We start from the raw sequence: 15,616 nt of genomic DNA on the forward strand, positions 1-15,616 counted from the left end.
GCATCCATCCTCAATTGAATCTTCTGAGCAGTAAGTTGGGACTCGATAAACCCAACTGTTCTTGTTAGCTTGTTCACCAAAGTGCTAATGCAATGCTAAAACTAGAAATGAATCAGAATGTCATCAGAAAAAGAACTATTCATATTCTGAAAGGGAACAAAATCTTTTTCTATTTGAGTGGAAAATTAAAAAAAAATCGATTTTTTATTTCAGCAAATGAAGTTGAAAAATTCGATTTTTTAATATTACTAATTCCAATGAATCTGAATTGTTCTTACACTAACAGAGTTGTGATTTATGGGGAAATAAAAAAATAGGATTCTATCATTTGAAAACATTTAAAAATAACAATGAATTACTGGAAAAGTCAGCCTTTTTTCTTTCATTGATGAAAGAGAAAAAGAGCTTAATTCGTCTTCATTTTACTCGAAATAAAATGCCTGAATATTATATAGATAAAAAAATCTTCATTTTACAAGGATAAAGTTGTAATATTACAAGAAATTTCATTGATGATATGACAATAACAACCCAAAATAAATTCATCCGAAATAAGAAAAATGAGAATAATGTCTTAAGAAGAGGGAAAAAAAAGCAGTGAAACGCAAAACAAGGGATTCTTTAAAACAAGGCCGCGGCCAACTTGGAGGAGGAGAAGCACTCGCAGTCTGTCAGCGCCCTTGCCCGTAACCACGGCGATCTTTGGCATCCGTTTGCCGTCGTCTATTGATTTGTTATCAAGGTACAACGGGTTGGCCGTCGCTCGCAGACGGGCGAACAATCGCCAGCCGGTGTCCATTTGCATCCCGGGATATGACTACACGCTGAGATGCAAAGTTTGCCAGGACCCAAATGTCCAAAGGCCATCGGAATTACTATCGGACAAATTGAGGAATGCGTTTATTGTGTGTCGAACCAATCGTGCTGTTTCCAGCATCCCGACAGTTTGAGCGATGACGCGTACTGCCGATCGCTTCTCGAATTCGCTGGGAAAAGGCCAGCTTCCTCGCATCGATCCCAATCGGCTGCCTCGGGGATGTCGGACACAAGAAGCGCACGGCCAGGCTTCTTCCGAACGGATAGTGTGCGAGGCGGCCATTTTAGGGTTGTCGCGATGATATTTCCCCTGATTGCTCGCTTCCCGAATGATACAAAGCCCTTTCGAAGTTAACGGCGCTCAGAAATTCAGCCCCCAAAAGCCAGCCTCACTGAGCAGCACGACAAAACCTCTGCCAAACAAGACGCACGTAGTCTGCCATTGTGGGTTCAAGAGGCCATTTGAGGGTTCTTTTTGGAATTTCTCAGAGTACACAAAACACTTAGAAACATGACATTTGCTGTACATTCCCCCCAAAGTCTTGAGAACCCATGCCCAAAAAGAAACCGGTCGTCTGCCATTTTGCTTTGAAGCGACTCATAGATGTTTTTGTTTTTTATGCACGCTTCAGCGATGAGCTCAACCTCGAGATTTCGACTGAATTTGGTATGACATCATTTGAACTACACGTACAAGACAAATGGACAAAAGGGAAAACCTCTCTGTCCTTTTTTGTGGGAGAAACATGTTTGATGACACACCATAAAAAGCCAACAAATAAAATCCAAAACTCCTAAATGCAACCCCTCGTCAGTTTTACTTCGCAACATGACGTTCGTGTGGACGTGCACACTTTGCAGACATCGCGGCGCTTCAACGGATTCGTATCCCTAAGATGACCTTCTTTCCAGCTCGGCCCTTCCGTGATTGTCAGTTGGACGCTTAGCTTGACAAATGCCAGACAAAGCAGCACTCGTCCGCGTTCCCCGACCTTCCACCTTGCAAATACGGCAACACATACGGACGTGCAGGTGCTCGTCTTTCAGTGGCGCGGACTGATGAAAAGGCCAAAATTCCGGATGGAGTTTGCCGCTCTCCGCTGAGGCGTGCGAGCGAGCACCACGCACACGCGGCGATGTCGTCCTGTAGAAAACAAACGCCTCCGGAGCGGAAACAAGCCGAGCCTGGCCACACACAGACGAACGATGACGGTGACTTGTGTCTCTTCTCATACTACAGAGGTGAAATGTCCCTTTAAAAAGCAAAAAAACCAAAACAAAGCGATTAGCGAGTCTTTTTTTTCCACTTTGACTACGCCATCCGAACGTGGCGGCAGTGCTCTTTCGCTGTCATTATGTATGTCCACCATTGCGGGTCAAAGGACAGCTCGGCGGTGTGGAAAGAACGCGGCGCTCCGTCGCCTTGTGTTCGCCGACCATTTGGGAACGCAAGACGCTAAATGAGTCAGCGACCTGTAAAACGGGCTTGTTGCGCCGAGGCGTTCGTTGCGATGTTTATTCAGGGCATGTCTGCACATATGTGCAGATTTGTCAAATTAAAGGCCACCGACGGAGGGACTTTTTCCAGTTGACATTTGCACACCTTATTTCCCCCCCGCAGTGTACATACACCATTATCTCCCATTTGTTATTCTAACTTTATATTCAAGAACCATTTCATCAGTGCTCCTTTATTATTCCTCTGTTTACAATTCCCCATTGTCATTACTGTACCTGTTCCGGAATTGACTTTATTCAGAATGCTGATTGGCAATAGAAAAATCCAAAAGTTATATACGCTACAAATGTATGTAGTTTCATTAGAATTGGTACTAAAATACCAATGAAATTAAACACTAAACTATTTTCATATACAGCACATTCAAATATCACATGATGTATCACATGAAATATCCAAAATACTAAATTATTCAAATGCAATTAAATTATCAATTGAAATTTTCTGATTTAATAAATACATTGCTTGAATCGATGGTTTTATTATCATGATTGTTATCATTTACTGTATTAACTTCAAATTTTGCAAGTGCGTCTATCTTGGTGGAAAAAAAAAAAAAAAATATATATAAATAAATATATATATATATATATATATATATTCAAGGAATCCCCAAAATTCAGCACCTGCTTGAACGTAAAGAAAATAATTCAATAAAAATGAAAAAAAAAATAAAAATATATATATATATATATATATGAAACGATTTGCCCCCTCGCATCAGTTTCACCGATAAAAACGAAATTGTGCGAACATGTCGAGCATAACACGTCTCAAGGACCCATGATCGAAATGGAAGTCCGCCATTTTGGGTCAGATTTCATAAACAGCGACCAGGGAATTCGCCCCGATCGGAAGCAGGTCACCGAGACAGCCAAACATTATTAGAGGGGGGGGGGGGGGGGTGTCTGCCCATTTGCTCAGGTTGAATTGCTGTTGAAATAGTCATCACATATACAGTACAGCACACCAACGCAAGCAAAAGAGGAAGATGTCATTTCCGTGTTTGCTCGTTCTCTTTCCGGGAAACTGAACTGAACCGTGAATCACCAAAGCGGCTACAGCTGTCGTCTCTGAACACAAACTCAGTTTGAAAGCTTTTCCTTGCCGTCATCCGTCTCAAGCGTCGCGTCTTTTGCTGCCAGGCTGTCGCTTTCGGAGAGAAAAAACAAACGGTACTTACGCTCCGACGGACAAAATGGAGGATTGGACCGAGCGGTGACAGCTCGTCTCGGTTTTAACAAAATTTTCATTACAAACGGGAAGTTGCCAAGTTGACAACAACTGCTGATTGTAACATTTATGAGCAGTGTGCATGACGAAATGCTATAAAGAGTGCCCAACATTTCATATTACCAATCGGAGGTTCAGTGGTTTGCATGTTAAAAATGATCCGAACACTCAACGCATCCAATTTCTTTCTAATTTCAAGTTTTGCTCCAGAAGAACAGGAAGTAGATGCACATGGTCTGCCGACGCGGGCCACGTGAAATGATATGGCGGGCCAGCTCCGGCCCCAGGGCCTCGGGTTTGTCCAACATGAATGGTGTGAATGTGAATGGTTGTTTGTCTATCCGTGCCCTACGGCTGGCTGGCGACCAGCCCGCGGCGAAAATCAGTCGGGATAGGCCCTGGCTCACCGGGGACCGAAATGAGGACAAGCGGCGTCCGTTTATGAGTACGGCAAGCGTTGGGATATTGGGATGATTACAACCCACACCGATGACGCTATTTTTATTGGCCGTCTCCCCGCGACATGTTAATTGAACGGCGCGTGAAGCGGAGTGCGTCAGAGGTGTTGTTTAATTCCCGCTTTTGGCACACCGTCGAGCACGGAAACGCCCGGCGACGGTTTTCGACAAGCGTGAAGACAAAGCTGTCATGAACACGGTTAGGGCGACGGCGAGGAACGCAAGGCAAGAACATGGTGGACCCAATTGCAGGGAAGCAGGGAGGCAAGGCAGGAGTGCGGGAATCTCAAAATAATAATATTTAATCACAATGATAAAACAACTGGCGACTATGACATGGCAAGACATGTGACAACGACAATGAACCGACCAGGACTGAAAGAACCCAGGGAACTAAATACAAACAAATTGACGAGACAACGAGGAACACCTGGAACAAGACACGAGTGGCTGGAGAGAGCTGATTGGTCGACACAAAATAGACGAGAACAGGTGGACACAACAACCTAATGAGCACACGACAAACATGGAACAAAACTAAACACAACCCAAACCCAAAACACAGACCATGACAAAAGCAGGTGCTCGTCTAATGCGTACGATGAAGAAGAGGCTGCAGCGCTTATGGAGACGGGGGGGGGGGCTGCACATGTTGAGTGAGTGAGTGTACATGCGCATCTTAAATCAGGGGCAAATCCAAACCGGAACGCAACATTGCAGAACGACAACGTGTCAGCGTGGACTGGGCCAACATTGCAAAGGGACCCCGTCGCATTCTATCGGGACCCCGGAGTTTAAATGCAGCGAATGGATCGGAAAGAGGCGGAATGGGAGGTCGAAATAAGTCCTGTCGCTTCCCAAAGTATAAACGTGGACGTACACAACATTGCTGAGACGAGAACGCCTGCATTCATAACAAAGTAAAAGGGATTATTATGAAGGGATTCTGAGAAAAAGCAAGATCAGAGGCAGACTGGGAGGAAAAAGTGGCCCGAGTCCCCGGAACTGACGCACGCAATATTCGGTCCGCTTGAACGCTGGAGTTTAAAACGAAATAAAAAGGACTCAACAAACAAACAAACAAACAACAGTAGCAACAGAGGAAGACCGAACAGAAGAAATGCAGTCACTTAACAAAGCCCCCTTGAAGATAAACAGAAAGCTTTCCGTAAATATGCAGAGCGCAAACGATTTACTGTGGCCAAGTAGTCCAGACCCAACCGCTGCATTTGTATACAAGCGCTGAAAGAGTCAATGTTCCATAAGGTCTCATTTAAGGCTCCCCCTCCTCGACACGTTCCCATTCGTGATGAGTCGTAGTGTGCAAAAAAATAAATCACTTCACTTTTTTACAGCCTTAATCAATAGCTGAAAATAGTCAACATTTCATGAAAGACAATTACTGCTCCGACTTGAACATTCATACGAATTGAGAGCAATCTTTAATGAGCTTCCGCGTCGGAGGCAACTCGGAAAGACTTTTTTTATGACAATAAAAATAAACGGACAAGGAAAAAGTAATCATGGCTCCGGGTGAAGAAGCGACGCCCTTTTTTTTTTTTTTGCCGCTCCTCTCGAGCCAATTAACGTTCGAAGGATGTCGTGTTTGACGTTAGGCCGTCAAGTTGAAAGTTCCTGCTCCCGCCGATGACTCCGTTGCCCTTGAACGATTGTCGGGAGGTCGTTCGAGTTCCTTCGAAACTGGGCCGGATGCTTCTTGGATACCTGCGGACATGATTTATTGGAACCCGACTAAGCATTAATACAAATAAATAGAGTGGCTATGGAAAGTGAATGCCACATTTGTTTTTTAAATGACGTCTTCAACGTAAACTGGTATTTTATAACAATTACAGGGGACATGATGTGAAATGATACTTTTTAAATACCTGCATTGCTAGTCACTAAAATAAAAGGTCACAAAGTGTTTATTGAGACAATTGGGAACCGAAAAAAAAATGCCTTTAGAAGTGTTATATATGTTAAATATTTTCATACAGTGGGAAAGAATAAGCCCGAGTCAGGCGGTTAGCAGACATGTTTATCACGTCCTCGCAGATACACGCACGACTCAGTCACTTCTGGTGGTGATGTCACACACAAGGGAGGAGATTTGCCGGCGGAAAAGGGGATCTGAGGAGCGGATGCTATCGGTGCCGCGCAGCTCCCCGGACGGCGGTCAAATCAAAGACGTGCGAGTGAAACTTTTTCCAAATGTACCGCTGACGGGCACAGTTTGGCTGTTGGAGCATAATGGAGCACGGAAGTGTGTGAAATGAAGACGTAATAATTCAGTTGTCAGGCATAGAATTGGACATTATGCAAATGGAGCTGATTTGGGTTAATGAAGTTTAGCCTGGCATATGCCAGTTACACAATGGGAAACAATACACTTGAGCATAAGCAAACTAGGAAACGCGTACAAATAACACTGCAAAGCGATCGCGTCGCATTCGAGAGAAATGCAGCAAAAGGGCAAACAAGTCTCACGGCATCCGGAAATGTAAACGACCGCATGTCGTCAAATCGTCGGCAAAGATTTCTTTCCCAACACATTAGAAATATGTGAAGATATTTGCTGAGAACGATGTCATATTCAATTGGAGAGATAAAACATGAAGGTGCTCTTCACTCCTTCCCTTTTCCAGATTTTTTGGGTGTGTGGCTAAAACGGTGCTCAGTGACGCACGTGGGACCTGGCAAGAGTCGCCCCTCCCCCGCTACTGCATATAAGAACTTAAGCGCCTTTGTTTGCATCAGCGGTTAGCTGTCACGATTGCTAGCTTTGCTATCAAAAATGTAGTTTAGAGCGCCTCATTGTCGTGGCACGGAAAAGCCCAGCGACGGCCCGTTCAACGACGTCAACAGTTAGGCATGAGAGAGAGCCGGTAGCATTGGTTTTTCCAGGTTGTAGAAGTGCTGTTTGATTGCCAGTTGACTTGGTTTCAGCACATTCAGCACGCCCGCCCGCACGCACGCACGCACGCACGCACGCCCGCAGCGTTCGACGAGTGGAGCGAACGCTTAAATTTTTCACGACTTTGACGCCTCGTTTTCTATACCGTTCTTGGCATTTTTTTGGAATCATTCAAATTTGGCAGGCTTGCTAACAACACTCCGCTCGGTCATATGCCATATTTAGAACACATACAGCGCGGGTGTCAAACTGGTGGCCCGGGGGCCAGACCCGGCCCGCCACATCGTTTTATCTGGCCCGCGAAGGCAAATCAAAATGGCTCATTGTGTTCTGGTGTAATAACATTGAGATATTTGCAAGCATGTAATAGTTTCAAAACTGGTGTTGTGGTTAGTGTATGTCATTATATGATGTAATCTTGAATTTATATGGGTCCACAGTCGTAACGGCCCCCCGAGGAAAGTCCTAACTACGATGTGGCCCGTGACAACATTGAGTTTGACACCGCTGACATATAGTGTTCATTTTCACTTCACAGGGATCTTTAAAGATCTTTAAGATCTTTGTGTCTGTTATGGCTCTCATAGCACCGCTGAAGGCAGAAAACAACCTTGGAGGAAAGGCCGCATCTTCTGTTACATCTCTAATGTGGCACGTTTGCTGGATCTCTGTGTGGAAGAGGCCACCGACTGCATGCTCGCAAAAAAAAAAAAAAAAAAAAAGTGCGCACAGTGATGGAGTGGCTCTTGTTTTGAAGAATGTCGCCAAAGTGCGCTCTCCTCGTCAATTGCCCCATTAAATGGCAACTGAAGCAATTAACTCAACGAGGGGTGTGCTTTTTTTGTGTGCGTGCGCTTTGTGTGACATGACCATTTCCCCAAAAGCACAATGAGGAAAATCCCGGCACGATCAAGCAGGGGCGGACCGAGGGTTTCCTCTTGTCAGCTGCACTCAAAATCAGACGCAGCCCTTGCAGTGGGGCATACAAATCAACGGGGGCCGCAAACCTTTTTTTTTAGGATGTAACCGAGTTCTTATGTTTCACGGAAGACGTATGATTACACCAGTGCACGGACCGTTCGTGAGCAAAGTATGTCGACCGAGGAGCCCCTGTATGAGCATGCGGCGCACCCGTGCGCACTCTTGGAGCAATGCTGACATATGGAGCCGTTGTTTGTCACTGTCAAATTCCGGGAGGCCGGGCTTCAGGTTAGAATCACTGCGCGAGCTGGTACTCGTGCAGCTTTCACGAAAAGCACGACTGGAGTTGCTTTATAGAGCTCTATAGAGCCGTCATGCCGCTTTGCTTTCACGGCCTGTGATACGCGGCGGAGGGGCCGAAAACCGTCTCGCAACCGCTGAATAGACATCCAGCAGATGTAACAGGGAACATTTTGTGTCGGTGCTATCGGTACAGAAGAGCGACAATACCTTCTTTTACCGGCAGTGGAAAAGGAGTTTGACACAGGTGGTGTGACAGCTCCGATACCACTTCAACTTCATCCATTCCGTTGTTACGGTTCTAATAAAACATTGTCTAGTCGACTTCATCTCTCCAATCCGTGACATTTATTCGGAAAATGACAACTTTTCCAGGCAGTGTAAAATCACATCTCCGATACTACCTCCGTCCGCTCATCGTGTGTGTCGACACAGAAAATGGCTGTCTTTCGGTACAGGCAATGTGGAAGGGCTTCGAAACGCATGGGATTCATCGACTCTGTCATGGCTCCGATACTGCCTCCAAAGGGGGACTTCATCCACCCATTTCATGTCGACACAGAAAATGGTGGAAAGACGTTGACCTTTACAGGCAGCGCAGCGCAAAAGGCACCTTACCAACAACTGTTGTGGCAGAATTGCCGGTTTGACGACTTCCACTCGTTTCCTGTCATTTATTCAGAACAGCGACACAGAAAAAGGCGGAGAACTGCCGGATTTGATTGGAAGCGTGAAATAAACATTGTGTATCCATTGTGTGACCTCAGCTCACTCTGTTGTGTGGTATCGATGTTTTCTAAATCAATACGGTTCTGGCACAGATAGAGGACAACAGTGCTGGGTGCAATGTTGCCAACTCTGCAGTTTTCAACAACAGTGTCGGAGCAGAAGTTTCCAGTTGCTCAAAGTGATGTTGCACCAGAGAGTAGCTATGAATCACGCTCATTTTCAAAGCAGGAAGCAGACGCCGGGCCAGTGTCGAACGGCAGCGCGCCAGTCGGAACCCTTTGCAAGGACTCCGGTTTTGAACATCCCTGTTGTTTTTGTTTTGTTTTGTTTTGTTTTGTTTTCCCGGAGAAGACCCGTGGGCCTCAAGGGGAGGCCGGGAATGGAAGCAAGAGCCTTCCAATTACCTGGAGACATCGCTCAATCTCCCGAGACCCCGGAAGAAGACAAACGAAAAGAGACGAGGCGTTCTCGACAAGGTTTGCAGCCGCCGACGTTACGGCGCTAATATCAACGTGACGTGATGATGAGACGAGAGAGGAGGCGTGGAGTTATTAGGGTTAGCGGCATCAGAGATTCGCAGAGTTAGCCAAAGGGGAGAGAAAACGCGTCTATTTAATTAGCAGGCGGGAAGTGTCGGGAAGCTAATGTTTTCCTTTCGACACCAGAACGGTGCAAGTTTGCAAGTCAATCCAGGTCAAGCTAATCATGTCTGCTGCAATGCATTTGCTGACTTTTTCCACTTTGTGCCCAAAGGCTGGTTGTTATTAGATGCCACATCCCAGTCCCATGCGAAAGAAGGTCTCATGGGACGGGAATTTATGCCAGGATATCTTAAAAACCGTGATTTTTCTACACCCTTATCACATCTAATTGCACATGAAAAAAACCTAAAAGAAATTTTTCGAAAATAATGCCATTTGTTTGAGAGCCATACGGTCCTAAAAGCTGTATTAACTGGACATGAAATGTTTTCAGTACGATTCTTAACGTCGGCCATTTGTTTATGTGCAGATTATCTGACCCCGCCTCTCGCCCAAACGCAACTGGAATAGGCTTTGGTTAAGCAGTACAGAAAATGTTAATAAATATTAAGACGTAAAAACAATAACATGCTCAGTTTTCACTGTGAATAGAAGTTAAGCACTGTAAAATGTCAACTTTGGTATCAATCTGAAAATATCTGTCACAGTACTTTGAAGGACCCCTGGAAAGGGCCAAAAACGACCACAGAATGGCTGCCGTACACACAAATGGCACACTTTCTCTGCCTTCTTGGACATGGCTTCTAAACATGCCTCTCAAATTTCAGTTTTGTGTTTTATGGCAAGAGATCAAATTTCGCTGTCATACTGCGCCCAGGTGATCGACTGGTTAGAGCGTCCGCCTCGCAGTTCTGAGGAGCGGGGTTCAATCCCCGTCCCCGCCTGTGTGGAGTTTGCATGTTCTCCCCGTGCCCGCGTGGCTTTTCTCCGGGCGCTCCGCTTTCCTCCCACATCCCAAAAACATGCACGCTCGGTTCATTGAAGACTCTCAATTGCCCGTAGGTGTGAAGAAGAAGAAGAAGAAGAATCATCTTTTATTGTCATGAACATGCATGCGTGCACATGAAATTTGTTCTCTGCATTTAACCCATCACAGTGAACACATACACATGTTAGTGGAACACACTGGAGCAGGGGGCAGCTGAAGCGCCCGGGGAGCATTTCGGGGTATCGGTGTCTTGCTCAAGGACACCACAGCCCTGAGTCCGGGGGATGTTGGCGGATGGTCCAGTCGGGGTTTTGAACCTAGGTCCCCCACGGTGGCAGGCGATGATCTTAACCATTGGGCCACAGCTGCTGAATGTGAGCGCGGATGGTTGTTTGTTTATATGTGCCCTGCGATTGGCTGGCGACCGGTTCAGGGCGGGCCCCGCCTCCTGCCCGATGACAGCTGGGATGGGCTCCGGCACGCCCGCGACCCGCGTGAGGAGAATCGCGACAGAAAATGGATGGATGGAGGATACTGCGCCCACTCGCAATGAAAAAACCCCTCAAAATTGAATGCTGTCCATCTGTACAGTCCTATATTTATTGGACATAGAAGTCAACGACTGTAAAACAACAACACATTTGGTACAAATAAGACAAAATCTCGAGGAGGTCTTTTTTTTTTTTTTAAAAGAACCCTGAAAATGGCTGCTTTAAACCAGAATGCTTCCTTTGTATTTGAAGGCATGTGTTCTTGAGAATTTTTTGGGTGGGTCTACTTATGTCAGACAGTCATTCCAAATCAGGTATCGTTTGTCATTTCATTCTCAGCCAGTACAGTCCAGTTGCGATCGATTCAGTGCCCTGAGGCGGTCCCAGGCATGGCGAGTCATCACTTTTTGCCGCCACGCCCCATCCACTATGACCAGTGACAAAACCTCAGAATTCTGACGGGTTAGTTTCATCTGTCTATTACATAGCGTTTCAATTTGATAGCAATCGGAAAACTCTGGAAAATGATCCCTTTTGCAGGACCCCAAATTGACTGCGTTCAACCAAAATGGCAGCCTTCCTGTGCATTTGAGGGCACGGCTGTTTGAGAATTTTTTGGGTCAGCCTAACCCACTTCGGGTTCCATTTAATCGCCCCTTAAAATGTCCGCTTCAGAGACTTCCTGTGCACTTTCCGGCACGGGTTCTTGAGACTTCTCTGTACGTCTACCAAAGTTTGTGTTGCTGAGCGAAATGCATGCGCCTTTGCAGCTCACTCTGATGACAACAATATGGATTCAAGTCTTCTGTCACGGGCGCCCCCCCCCCCCCCCTCATGATATCGATCACATTAGCGTTATCACGGCTGCACATGACAAATACTGATCTCCTCGGACCGTCATTATTCCATATGGACAGGCCATCGATGGGGGCAGTCCAATAGAAACAGCAAAGGGGATCGATGGCGACGCGGTGGCGGCAAGCTCTCCTTGTGGGACTCACGTTATTAGATTCCATACAATCTGATAACCCTTTTGCTTTTGATTGAGCTTTTCCATTTCAAACAGTCGGGCCCCCGGATCGATGCTCCTGCCCAGCGGCCAAAGAACGAAATAATAATAAAGAAGCCCCACTCATCTTTTGGGTTACTTCTATCAAAGCTGTCTTGTCGACGAGATGTAATTTGTCGGATGAGATGGAACAAAAAAAAAAGAAAGAAAAAAAGCCTTTCACATGATGTCATCGATGCACAGTGTGTTTCGAAAAGCCAGGACAGAATAATGAGATTAGAGCAATAATAGACCCTAAAATAGCTGCTTCAAACCAAAGTGGCACACTTCCTGTGAGTTTTCAGGCATGGGTTCTTGAGACCTTTTTGTGGGTCCGCTCATGATAAACATCACTACCGAATTTCATGTTGTTTATAGCCAAAGCGGCTTTGAGGGCTGAAATTTCCAAACATTCAGTGGGCAAGTTCCTTCGCAAGGGCTGCCAGAAATGGCCCAAAGGACCCTAAAATGATCACTTTGTTATTATCGTTTGTGTTTTCAAGCATCGGCTTTGAGACTTTTTTTTTTTTTGGGTGTGGGTCTACTCCCGCTCGACATGCCTACCGAATGTCCCAAAAATGTTTTTGTTTTCTTAAATCAAAGAAGCCCTACGAGATCTAATTTATCAGATGACATTAAACAAGAAGGAGAAGAAAAAAAATCCTGCCTTTCACATGATGTCATCGTAGCACAATGTGTTTCTAAAGATCATCTCACAGCCAGGAGAGTGTCATGAGATGAGAGCGAAAATGGCCGCTTCAAACCAAAATGGCTGGCTTGACACTATCGTGGGTCTCCTGTATGTGTTTTGGTTACGTGAAAGAAGCATCACTCATCGTCAGCGTTACTTCACCCTTGTCGACGACATGTAATCCGTCACATGACATTAAACAAGAAGGAACACAAAACTTTCACGTGACGTAATTGTTGCACAATGCGTCCACGAGATTGGAACCAAAAGCCCCAAAATAACTCCTTGAAAGCAAAATGGCAGACATCCGGTGTGTTTGCAGTGACACGAAGCATTGCTTAGTGACACATGATTCGAGGGCCGAATTTAAAACATGTGGCGAGCTCGTTTTGATGGACCCCCCTATAACTAGCTAAACTGACCCTAAAATGGCCGCTTGAAACCAAAAGGGCAGACTTTCTTCGCAATTTCAGGCATGGTTCTTGAGACGCTTTTGTGGGTCTCCTCATGCTAGACATGCCCACCAAAAATCTTGGTTTTTTTCCTGTTACATGCATAGCTCATAATGTCATCGTTGCACCATTTTTCTAAATATCATCGAAAAGCCAAGAGAGCGGAATGAGGGTTAGTAAGTCCAGTATTCACAAACAAGCTTTTTATGGCGCCCCCCGCTATCAAATGTCACCGTGCGTCACATATGAATATAAAAAAATTGCCACGTGAGAAGATCTTCATGTAATTAAGTGCAAGTCTTGCGAAAGCTCCCAAGTTTATCCGTCCGTCCGTTATCCTGACACCACTGATCTTGTTAGTTCAAATAGCGACAAGTACAGTTGTTGGTTTGATTTCAAGAAGCCTCAATGTACACACAATGATACAAAGGGTTATGAATTATTCATGGTTGATTTCATTTGTCTTGTAGATCAAATTGACCAAGTATCCTTTTTCAAATATAAATCCCAAGTTTACTTCATGAGATAAGGACAGCGCACTGATATTAATATAGAATTAGCTGATATTGTTTGTCTTTATACAACTGTTTAATAAATAAGAAATAATAACTAATTTGATGATAGTCCTTAGAAAATCGAAATAATAATACCAGAAAAGTATCACTTTTCTTTTACTGTGTTTGAAAATGACAAATTAGTAAACGATATGTACATACATTATTTGTATGATTACGTTGAATCATAATAACGATGATGATGATGATCATTATTATTATTATTGGAAAGTAAGTTGAATTTCATAATCTGTCCAATCCTCATTTGATGGTAGGAGGTTTACGTCCGCAATCCCCATTTAATCCATCTGCTGGAGAATTAATGATGCATATTTGCTTCAAGTCATTACCGACGAAGCCATTTTTTCACAAGCTGGCTTCTGCGCAATAATTGCTCACCCCGCCGAGCCTGCGTGATCCACGGGGCGGCTCGCTTATGAGCTTAGTCAACGCAAAAGTTGTTGGCACTCCGTACGAACAGGTGCGTCGGAGCCGATTTTCGCAGATCAAATCCAATGCGAGGTTGCTTTGTTGAGGTTTTGATGCCTTTTTTTGTGCTGACTGACAACCATCGACGCGCCACTGTCCGTGGACAGAATGGAACGGAAACTGAGAGGAAGCAGAGCTACGTCGTTTAGAATATTATTATTTCTTTTTGAACGGACACCGATTGCAATGGGATTCGCATAGTAATTCCCTTGTACAACAAACCATTTCCACAACTACGTACAAGTGAGAGTCTTCCATTAGCCTAACATGCATGTTTCTGGAATGTGGGAGGAAGCTGGAATGAACATTCAAAATCCACACAGGCGGGCCTGCGCCGACATTTGAACCACAAGTGTGAAGCATTTTGCATGTGCAAGGAATATATTATTGACGACAGGAGGAGAAATGTACCAATCGGACACTGATTGAAGATTTGGTGAAGCAGCACGTGGTTCATTTCACGATCGCATGGTATCAGTCAAAGGGAAAAAATGCAGCATCGTGGCGTCAAGTCACGAGCGAACTTCGCACGCAATGTGAGCGCGTGAAGTCAAGCATATTGGGTTTTCAAATAAAAGCCATAAAATGACACATTTAGTTCAAGGATATTTTCATCACATGCCCAAATATTAAATGCATTAAAAGGGGTTATTAAAATAGGTTGGATTTTTTTTTTGGTTTTTTTTGCACATAACTGAATTCAACTCTTAGTATTTGACAGAATCTTGTGAAATGCGTAATTTGTAATGAGTTAGTAGAACAAAAATCTTTCCATTTTCTGGTTGTTTTTGTGCTACATCACAGAGAATCTAACGACTTGGTCCCAGACCTTGATTCAACTGCACACAATAATTAGTTGATTCTGAGTGTGACTTGAACCGGCATTGAATATTTCCATCGTGCTACGGCGGAGAATCAATCAGCAATCAGAACACAGAATAACCTTTAAGGCTTAAACTAATTAAGTCATCCAATTAGCAATGTGTTGCCGATTTAGTCATCCGACAGGCGCAGCATTAGCAGTCACTTGGAGGAGTGTTCATGCCTCATAAAGTCCACGTTAGTCCGGAAATATACAGTAGCACTTCAAAAGCCCCGACAGTTGTACAGGAAGCAAGCCTTAAGCTGTGTCCGGGTACTTGTGCCCAGAGTTAGCGTTAGAGTCTTATTGGCACCATTTGGGTAGGTCTCATGGCAGCGTAAAGCGAAGAAGAAGAAGAAGACGAAGACGAAGACGAAAAAAACCCTGCATGGAATAACATGTCCTCATATCGGAGTCAGGCCTCTTTCAAATGTGGAAAAAAAATACGTCTGATATGAAGTGGAGCGGAAACACGCGGATCCGACAGACCCCCTTCGATGTCGGCTCGGCAACCTCCGGATAAACCGACGGTGAATTATACACATCTGTATCTGCTCAGACAGGTTAAATGATGAATCTAAATATGCTGCACAATTAGAATAGTTGCGTCCATCATTGAAATAATTGCTGCTGGTGGCCAGTGGAGTAATGTGGAGGTTACCCTTT

At 44.8% G+C, this 15,616-nt stretch overlaps 1 protein-coding gene across 6 annotated transcripts in view; it reads left to right on the plus strand.

Annotated features, from left to right (window-relative positions):
- The window catches only part of LOC133483690 (metabotropic glutamate receptor 4-like), a 157,297-nt gene that overhangs the window by 36,631 nt on the left and 105,050 nt on the right, over positions 1-15,616 (plus strand). Inside the window, exon 1 of one of the 6 annotated variants that reach the window (XM_061785224.1) lies at positions 9,071-9,369. The exons of the other annotated variants lie outside the window; for them this stretch is intronic. The gene's annotated coding sequence lies outside the window, so the exon portion shown is untranslated. Of the gene's footprint in view, positions 1-9,070; positions 9,370-15,616 lie in introns of those variants that run through there. 6 annotated transcript variants of the gene reach the window in all.

This window comes from Phyllopteryx taeniolatus, chromosome 9, assembly GCF_024500385.1.
Source record: "Phyllopteryx taeniolatus isolate TA_2022b chromosome 9, UOR_Ptae_1.2, whole genome shotgun sequence".
Taxonomy (NCBI): domain Eukaryota; kingdom Metazoa; phylum Chordata; class Actinopteri; order Syngnathiformes; family Syngnathidae; genus Phyllopteryx; species Phyllopteryx taeniolatus.